The sequence below is a fragment of the Dermacentor albipictus genome, chromosome 1 (genome assembly GCF_038994185.2).
Source record: "Dermacentor albipictus isolate Rhodes 1998 colony chromosome 1, USDA_Dalb.pri_finalv2, whole genome shotgun sequence".
NCBI classification, from domain to species: domain Eukaryota; kingdom Metazoa; phylum Arthropoda; class Arachnida; order Ixodida; family Ixodidae; genus Dermacentor; species Dermacentor albipictus.
The window spans coordinates 481408243-481418714 of NC_091821.1; positions in this window are offsets into that span (position 1 = coordinate 481408243).

Sequence of the window (10472 nt, forward strand, 5' to 3'; positions counted from 1 at the left end):
TACCACTATTCATCGCCATTTCTGGACAAGCCTCTTTGTTAAGTATAGCTATTGTTTTGGTGCACCAGTTTGCCTCTTCTAAAATTTAGACCAGCATATTGAATTCGGTCAAGTGTCAGCAAATAAAGGAGGTTGGTGAGGAGGGGTGGGGGTACCAACTTCGCTCACTCCTTTGCGTTTCCACGTTTCTTGGCTAAGTATACCGAAAGAAAATCATCATCACAATGACGTTGGCAAACTGCGATGCTTAGTTCATATTCTAAAGGTGATCACTGTGCCCAGTGATATTTATAGGAGGGCGCGTTTTCTTTTATTCCTCAATTTGCAGCCCTATGGGCACATCTGAACATTCACATGGTCACATCTTTTTCAAATTTATAGTAACAGTTACGAATGATTCGACTTTTGGAACATGGCAAACCACCAGCAACGGGAAAACATAACTATCATGTTTTACAACATGAGTACTATCAGGGAATTGCTGAGTATATTCTTGGTTTTACATTTAGTACAGCGCAGGTCGGTGCCTCTTCTGTATACGACAGTCTTGTGGATCAAACTTAAGCTAGAAAAAGGTCTACAGTGCTGTTTAGCCGACAACGTATATATATATATATATATATATATATATATATATATATATATATATATATATATATATATATATATATATATATATATATATATATATATATATATATATGTGAGATAGCACAATTTCAACCCTTAAGCTGTATTACTCAACGAGGCGGCCATTACCTCTACGAGAAATAAAAAATGTGTAATTGAGTAATTAGCCTAGTTGCACTACTTAACATATTCATTATTACTTTACGGCATATACTGAAATTTACGAATGCAGTCCAAGAGTTCGCCAAGCGTATCCACTTGGAACAAATTCTCAGGTTTCGAGATATTTATTTCCAAAAGGTCCGGCGAAATGCACTGGCATTCCAGTTTCTTGTCTGTCTTCAGTGCATAAAACAGCGTTTTCTTTAAAAAAGTGGAAAAACACTCTATTTTTACCGCAAGTCTGACAGCGCATGGCCCGAAATGGGTGCCATCCTCAGAATTCATTCCAAGTGGATACACCTTGCAAACTCAGTAACTACAATTTGTACATCAAAATATGCGCCGTAATGTAGTTAATAAGAAAGTCAATTAATGTAATCATGTTAATTGTGCACTTAAGCACCTCGGTTTCTCGTGGCTGCAATTGCCGCCTAATCGAGTAGGTTAGCTCAAGGGTTTGGATTGTGCTATTTGTCACAGGCAGTTTTTGAAAAATGTTGTGGCGATTAAAAAAAATAACCTCCTATATATAGGAGGACGACCCCGAAAGAAAAGAGACACTTAGGTATAGGAAAGTCGGTTGCCTACGTCTGGAAGACGTCACTAGGGATTGTATTGGGCGCGTCCTTGAATGCGAATAATATTCATCAAATTTAGAACATATGCAACCACTGAGTATCTGTAGCAGTAGCAGCAGCTCGGGAGGCGTCACAAGCGAATCCATGTTCATTGAAAACCTGAGTGAATGCAAGAGGTTAGTGCAAGGACCGGCGGGCACTGAGTAGTTCACTCTTGTACCTCATGCTTTCTCACTCTCGAAATGATCTTAGTAAGTTCAACCATATTTGCCTTCAGTCTCCTCTTAAAAAAATATAACACCTGCTGGTAACTTGTAATTTTCTTGAATCTACTGCGAACGAAAACGACCTCCTCTGCTTTTGTCATTGCAGGCCAGACTAAAAGAAGAGGGAGGGGGGTCTACACAGATAAAAGTGCCGCATTTGTGCAGCACAATCGCGTGTCCTGTTTCTGTGTTTTTTTTTTGCATTTTACAGACTTTTCGGCTGAGAAATGCGTACACAATGCACATGACATTGCACCGATTACAATGCGCCGCGACCGTGTTTGACGGCTTGGCGCTATAGAGCACGTAGCCTTTCAACTGGGCCAGCATTCTCAGCAGTGCTGCCTTCGACGCCGCCGGACGAGATCTGGAACGTAGCCCATTGTCAAACACGACGCTCTTCTTTTCGTTTTCTTTCTGATTTCACTAAACCCAGGAAGGCCGTGCACGTCAATGTCTGCAGTCTGGCAGTGAAAGGTCGAGGGTTTTAAGTGTTCCGCGTCAGGGGCGCGCTAAGCCGCAAGCCGCGCGGTTGTGCGCATGCGTGTTTTGTTTTACGTGTCTTTTCCGCGGTGTTTCCTCACGCGATGTCGAATGACGAAGGTTGGTATATGCCACATCCGCGGCACCATGTTTCATGCGACTCTGGAGCTTGAGGTACGCCTACCCGAAATAGAAAGGCTGGTTGTTGGGAGCAAGCCGGGTCGATCACCTGCCGACGCGGTTCGCATCGCGCCGTGTACGCGCAAGACGTTGTTGACCGACAACGCGTAGAGTTTACACGACGCGAGATCGAAATACGGGGAGCGCACACACGCTCGCATCCACTGGAGTCACTGACCCATTTATGCGTCCGGCAATACCGCTCGAAACAGCTAACGCCAAACAAAAGAGCATCGGTGATGTAGTAAGGAAATACAAATTCGCTCTAAGGGCACATCTAGTGCTGTTAAACGACAATGCGCATCAGAAGCATTAGAGTCCCCGCTGACACTCAGCGTCATGGACATGAGAGGCTATACAGGTTCGCTTGAGCTCCTTTCGTAGAGAATTGGAGCAAGGTTTGTGTACAAGTAGCTCTGCGTTTTTCAAGTGTCGCACTGGCGTCGCTGTTAAGGCTACACGTGTGGCGCAAATCGCCGCTCATATTCTCCGAGGCCTCACGGCACCGCGTACATACGCAAACACGCGACTGCGGAGATGACCTCAAGGTGTCTATGTAAAACGCCTTCTGTTCGTCAGACACCAGACGTTTTGTTTGCGTGAATTTGTATTCTCGCCACAGCTCCAGGCTTGCACAACGCCGGATGCCTCAGCGCAGAAGTGTTCATTGCTGACGATATCGCAGTGCAATCAGCGCAGACTAAGCCAGATTATTGTTGCCGTTTCTGAAAGCTAACACAGTTGGTACTGATGCCCGTAGTTACGGCACGCTGTGCTACTAGCGCTGCGGAGCCGCTGCTTTACAACGAAGGTGTTATTACTGCTGGGATGAATTTCCGGGTCCATGAAAATTGTGCGCAGTAATAGTCCTCATTATATATGTGCTCCAATAAAATAAAGGGGAATAATAACTGAACTGTCTGCAGCAGTTGCGGCAGCTAGTACTAAGAATCTAATCGAGATGAAAGTCGGATGCGAAGGAGAAAATATATACAACATTGCATTTACATCTGAGTGACATCGATATGGCAAAATTACTGACGGAAAGCGCAAATCAAATCAAATCGAACGCTTTTCAGAGAATATGGGGGTAGTTCATGTGCGTGACATCATATGGACGGGAGCGATGGAAAAGTCTGTATGTAAAAGCGAATAGCCACTTTTATTTTATTTTTCAACAGGGAATAAAGGAGACGGTGAAAGGTGACGATATCTTGTCCAGCCCATGGCGACGTTAGCAGCGTGGCTACAGGAGGAATTTTTGTCCACAGCCCCACAACACTAACAAGGTATAAGATTTGTCGTTTGGGGCTCGGCCCGCATAAGGCAAAATATTACAAGCGCTGCAGATGTATTGTCTATTTACGTACTGCTACATGTGCAAGGCAGGCAGAAAAGGGGAAGCTTGTCGAGCGGCAACAATGCGTCAGGCAACACCCACGAACTATCTCGCATCAACGCCCGCTCCGAATCACGGCGTTACCGGGCCCTCTTCCTTTAAATCATGCCGTGCCGAAGACAATACATATAATCCTCACTGCGCGTGCCACTACGTGTGGACGACGACGTACTCACGCGAGAAGAGCATACAAGGGTCGTAGTAATTACCGTTGGGAACGCTGTGCAGGGCGGCGTTGCCGCATGCAGCGACCTCGGAGCGTCGAACTTGACCTTTCGTCGGAGCGGCTGTCCACGGGACGCCGAACTCCGTCTCGCTTTCCCCAAAAGTCGTCGCCCTCATTTTGGGCCATCACTGCTTATATTGAAATGCCCGCATCGACTGTCAATTAGCGAAATGTATGGGTTTAACTAAGTTGAATATTGTTGCAAATTGGGTGGATGATAGTCTCGTCCAGTAGGAGGTATCGAACGGGCGGTAGCGTTGACGTCGTCGTCGCAGCTGAGGGTTCACACTGTGTCCTCGCACGTTGTGCCAAGTGTGCTTTCTTTGGTATATAGCGTCTTGCCGGACCAAACGTTAGAGGCTCCATTGCGTGTCGTAAAGCGCAAAACGCTATACTGTTTTCGCCTTGAACTGTTTCGGAATCGGCATTGTCTACTATAGCTGTTGTTAGTGTCATGCCCGCTGAAAATTACTTTATACCTTGCCATCGCCTTGCTCCTATGCCATCTTGAGGACTTCGTGGTCTGTAGCACTTGTCGCAAGCTTTACAGCGACTCCATTCCACTAGTCGTTTTGATGTCCGGTGCTGATGCCGCCACTGTCCGTCGTTGGAATCCCAGAGTGCATCGCCGCAGTTTATAAACGTAATTCACAATGAAATCCGGACGCACGGATTTCGAGCCCAAGATTCTAACTTTCGGCCACTCCGTCGGTCATGCAGCAAATAATAGTGCGCCTGGTAAGGCCATTGGATCACTTGTTAAAATGATTAGCTGACGGCACGATCTGCAGTTCACCCTTAAAGAAGCACCGAGCCGAAATAATGTAAAATAAGCCAGAGAAAAGAAGCGAAAGGCAGGATAGAAAAGAGTAGAAATAAAGAATGAAAAAAGACTCGTGTTGAGGCTGCAACAACAAGCCGAGAGTCATGCTTGCGCTTCTATCATTGGGAAGCTCCACTATACACAAACTCGCAGCTGTTGTTTCAAATACCTGAGGTATCCCTGAATAACTTTCTTTCTTCTTGAAAGAGTATTTATCGTGCACAACTGCGAATGTGGATTCCAGCTGATACTGTACGGAACAGTGCAAGATTTGCTTCACATGTACATAGCACTGCGCCTGCTCTCGCGTCAACGCTTCGCACTATAGGGGAAACTACAACTTTCTTTTCGCGTACGTGTGGCTATTGGCTTTCAACCCAATTAAACCGTTCAGCCTCTTTTGTTAACTCACGCGTTGAGCGTATAGCTGCAGGACACTTGTAAATCGAGGCGCAGGCGTGATTTGCTTGATATAGTTGATACATCACGGCAGGGAACAACGGGCGCTCGCAAGTTTCGATCACGCCTCGGCCATCGTGCACAAATTGGCATCACTACGCTTCTGACATTCTTCACGAATCGGTGTTTCGCTTTATGGCTATTCTTTCTGGCGCACCCAAGACACTGTGCGCCGTCTCAATTCTTAATTACCATACCCTGATTGAACCCCAGAATACATCCCATACACTCCCCCGCGTGCACTGAGGATGTTCACGGATGGTATTATGCCTTCGGCTTAGCTCAAAGCGCTACGAAGTTTCGTGACGGTTCGATATGCTTACAGGAAGGCAATGTGCACGCATCACGCGGAAGAAGTCCCTCACAATGATCTCAGCTTGTTGTAAACACTGGCACCTTATATTGCTCTGCGTGGTGCACGGGCGTCCATATTGCTGTAATTATCCCGCTACCACACCGACTGCAGCACCACATGCTGGCGTCTACGCGTGCCCTTGATTAGGTTCACTGGCTCTCTCGCTCGGCGGGCCGGACGAAATCGAATCACTGAAGTCATGCATCCATCTGTAGGAGTATATCTCCTTTGTTAGCGCGTGACTCTTTGGGTGAACTACATTCGCCGCAATCTCCACTCCACGAAGGGGTTTTGATGAGATCCCGTTTGGAGTCTCTGTCTCTCGTGGCCGTACATTATTCAATGTGCCGCGGAACGCCTGACTGGCTCGCGTGGTTGCAATAATACACGCCTGCAAACAAGCGCCGACTACGGGTGGGCTGTCCCTACGGGCTGACATACTGAAGAGTTGGGCTTGGCCTACTTAGGCTCGCTGCTGTTAAAGCAGTCATTGTTACTGTAATGCCGCAAATGATTACTTTGGGAGCATTTGGAAAGTCTGGTCAGACTTTAGCGATGTGAACAGAAATGTCTGCGGCACTCTAGATTGCTTGGAAGAAAAAGTTAAAAAGAAAAGCTGCAGTGTTGTCACTTAAGTGCAGTTGATAGCTCATAAAATATGAAAGGCCCGAGCTTTTTGATCAATTTGCAGAGTGAACATGATAAAGCGACATTTGAAGTAGATCGATAAAAATTAGGCGCACAGGAAGACACACACGAACAGCCGAGAAAGAAAGAGGACACTCGGCTTTTCGTGTGTGTCTTCCTGTGCGCTTATTTTTCGTCGATCTGTAACGCACCATCTAGCCCATCTGCAGGTGCTTTAACTTTGAAGTAGAGTGGCCCGATAATTTTGTGTTAGCTACCTTAACTTTCACACCTTACGCTGATTGTTGCCGCACAAACCCTTTGCTAAATTCATTTCTGCCCAAGACAGCATCCGAATGGAACCACCTCCCCGCCTCGGTCGCTAGCAATCCGGTTCATTCATCCTTTCAGACTGCTATATCTAACATTGTATAATGATTCACCCCTCCTCTCTGTGACACCATCAGGCCTTGAGAGTATTTTAAATAAATAAATAGCGCAAGTTCTTTTTCGTAGACCAAGCTTTCTATAAATTGAAACAAATAATAAGTTCGTGTTAACGAACACCAACATTTTAATTATTTCCAGTGTATAAATAATTGTGAAACAAGAGTACTGTTATTCCGTGATAAATAAAGTCTATTTGAGCCTCAGTAATCACCCGGCGAACTGATCCTTCTCTGTAAACCTTTTTTTTCTGTAGAATTTCTTTGAGAACTTTTTCATCCATGCGCGACGGGGGATTCTAATATCGTCTCCGTTCCAGCCTATCATGTGCATACTTATTGTTGCTTAAGAATAAAAACTCATATTGCGTTAAATCAAAGCTCGTATTGCGTACTGCACAGATATGCGTGAGCTCCTTCGACTTCGAATCTCGATACCCTTAGATACAACCATATGCGCATGCTTGTAGCGCGTATGGAGTCCGCAAACGTTCCTGTTTTTTCGTAATGGAGAAGAAATCTTGGTTACACACTTTATTATTTGCAGTTCAGTAGCGTGTCTGGCACCCGTTCGATGGCATCATGGGAGACACTGTCTGTTCTTACACACACACACACACACAAACACACACACACATAGAAATATATATATATGTATATATATATATATATATATATATATATATATATATATATATATATATATATATATATATATATATATATATATATATATATATTGTTACGCATGAAGAAAACGAAGACCAGTGAACGTGCTCGCGGTCCCGAGTGGAGGAAGGAAGAAGAGGACGACGCTCAGTGTATAAACCAGCTGACCGCTCTTGCGCTCACCTTCGCGACTTAAAGTAAACGGTCCCCTTCATCCGTAAGGGTTACAAACGGTCTCCTTCGCGCGCAACAAAGTGGTGGAGGTGCGGGGTACCGCTCACAACAACGGAACCATCACTGACGCAGCTTCGTCGCAGCCGTCGACTTGCCGGCCTCCCGCCATCAGCCGTGACCATCTTCGACATGCCAGAAGAAGGAGCCACTCCGAGGGCAGCGCCTAGCAGTCCACTGCCATACTACCGAGTTCCACCCACCTTCGGAGGCAAAGCGGGGGAAGATGCCGACGAGTGGCTCGTCCACTACAAACGAGTGAGCAAATCCAACGGGTGGGATCCAACCGCTCAGCTCACCAATGTGGTGTTCTCCCTGACCGATACCGCCCTCGTGTGGTATGAGAACCACGAGGACGCGCTTACGACGTGGGAACATTTTGTTGACGAGTTAAAGGCGTGTTTTGGGGACTCAGTCGCCAAAAAGAAGCGTGCGGAGCAGACACTGTCGCAACGGGCACAGCTACCAGGTGAGACATGCACAACATACATCGAAGAAGTGTTAAAGCTGTGCAAGGTGGTCAATGCTCGCATGTCGGAAGAAGATAAAGTTGGACATTTGCTGAAAGGAGTGGCTGAGGATGTCTACAATTTTCTAATTGGAAAGGAGAGCCTCAGTTCTGTGTCCGACGTCATTCGGCACTGCAGAACTTTTGAAACGCTCAAGATGCGTCGGATTGCGCCAAAGTTTGGTCGGTTGGCAAACGTTACGACGGTTGCCAGTGTGGACACGAGTCCTTGCCTCGACCTTCCTTCGACCATCCGACAGATTGTCCGCGAGGAACTTTCCCGCCGCGAAGGGTTGTTGCATTCGACTGTTGACCACCATGGCGTGTACACGTCGCGAGAGGCTATGACGGCGCCACATTCGGCCCCTGGGCAACCGATGGTTACCGCAGCGGCCGTGGAGTACAGCGCAGCCCCACAGTCGAGGATGACAACACGCCCGCCGACTCCGCGCTATGACCAACGCACTCAGCGCACGCCTTCTCGACGCCCGATGTATCCTCGTGACACACGCCACGAACCAACCCACTACACGCGGGAAAATGGTAATATCCGCTTCATCGACGAACGACCAAGGTTTCGACCTCTCCCGGTGTGTTATTCCTGTGGCGTCCCGGGTCATATATCGAGGTTTTGCAACCAGCGTATGACCACGTGGTATGGCCAGCCGTCAGAGTTTTCTCGGCCCTCCGAACGGCCACACGCTGCCCCGTGGCCAGCACACGTATCGTCTGGCGATGGGTATTGGCCGAGCAGCTCCCGGAATCGCTCCCCAGCATCTGACAGAAGTTTGACACCCCCTCCGCAACGTCGTGCTCCCCGTTCTCCCTCACCGCTGCGTCGCACCGCGTCCCCTTCGTCACCGGAAAACTAGCTAGCGCGGCCGATGGAGGTGAGGTCGCTGGAGACGTGCTACTGACAGAAATACCTCCTGTGTTGATGCTGAAAAACAAAGTGCGCGTGCTTGTAGATAATGTCCCTGTGATGGCTCTGGTGGACACAGGCGCAACAATTTCGGTCATGAGTGTCTCTTTTAAACACGTGTTAGGGCGAAAGGTTTTGTTTAAATGGGACGAAGATTCAAAGTTCTGTGGAGTGAGTGGTGAGCCGTTGCGACCTATTGGTGTGTGTAGTGCTGACGTATTTTTGGGAGGCCATGTTATTACGACAGAGTTTGTAATTATTCCTCGGTCGACTCATGATGTTATTCTCGGCATGGACTTCTTGCGGGAGTGTGGTGCTACTGTCGACTGCCGCACAGGAAAAGTATTCTTAAGTGGTAGGATTCCATCAGGACTCCTGGAGAACCCTGTAGATCGCGAAACTGCACTGTGTGTTTGTGGTGATACGGTCATACCTGCATCATCTACTGTTTGCGTTCCCGTTGTCTGTTGCGACGCCGATTCCGACTGCTTCGAAGCTACCGTAGAACCGATGCACTTTAACTGTATGAAGAAGAATGTGTTGGTGCCACATTGTGTGGTGCCGATCAAAGGCGGACGCACTGGCTTATGGACCGTAAACTGTTCTAAGGAGCCCGTTATACTATCAGATGGCATGAAATTAGCCTTCGCCAGAGAACACGCGTCCTTATCAGTGGCAGAACTTACAGATGTGCCGGAAGAACCTGATGGCCACAGTTCGGAAACGGCCCTTTTGTCGATGGTAAGTAAATCGCTCAGCACGAGTGAACGCCGAACGTTAGTGGGTGTGCTTTCGAAGCACGTTTCGGTATTCGACTTTGCGCAGAAGGACAATATACCTGCAATCCCTGCGTCTCGAACGCGCCATACCATCAACACGGGTTCGGCAAATCTGATTAGACAAAAGCCATATCGTGTTTCACCATCAGAGCGCCAGATTATCAACGAACAAGTGCACGAAATGATGAAAAAGGGAGTCGTACAAGAGTCAGCAAGTCCGTGGGCAGCTCCAGTGATTCTTGTTAAAAAAAAAAGATGGATCTTGGAGATTTTGCGTCGACTATCGCCGTTTGAATGCTGTAACAAAAAAGGACGTGTACCCACTCCCACGTATTGATGACGCAATAGACTGCCTTCATTCCGCCTCTTACTTTTCCTCAGTAGATTTACGATCCGGCTATTGGCAAATTCCGATGCATCCTGACGACAAGGAGAAGACTGCCTTTGTAACCCCTGACGGGCTCTTCGAATTTAATGTGATGCCATTTGGATTGTGCAACGCTTCGGCAACTTTCGAGAGATTTATGGACACTGTATTGCGTGGCTTGAAATGGAACATCTGCATGTGCTACCTCGACGACGTCGTCATCTTTGGCCGCACCTTCAGCGAACACAACTCGCGTCTAGATATTGTCCTGAACTGCATCAGAAACGCTGGTCTAGTTTTAAACTCTAAGAAATGCCACTTCGGAGACCGCCAAACCCTTGTGCTTGGGCACCTCGTCGACA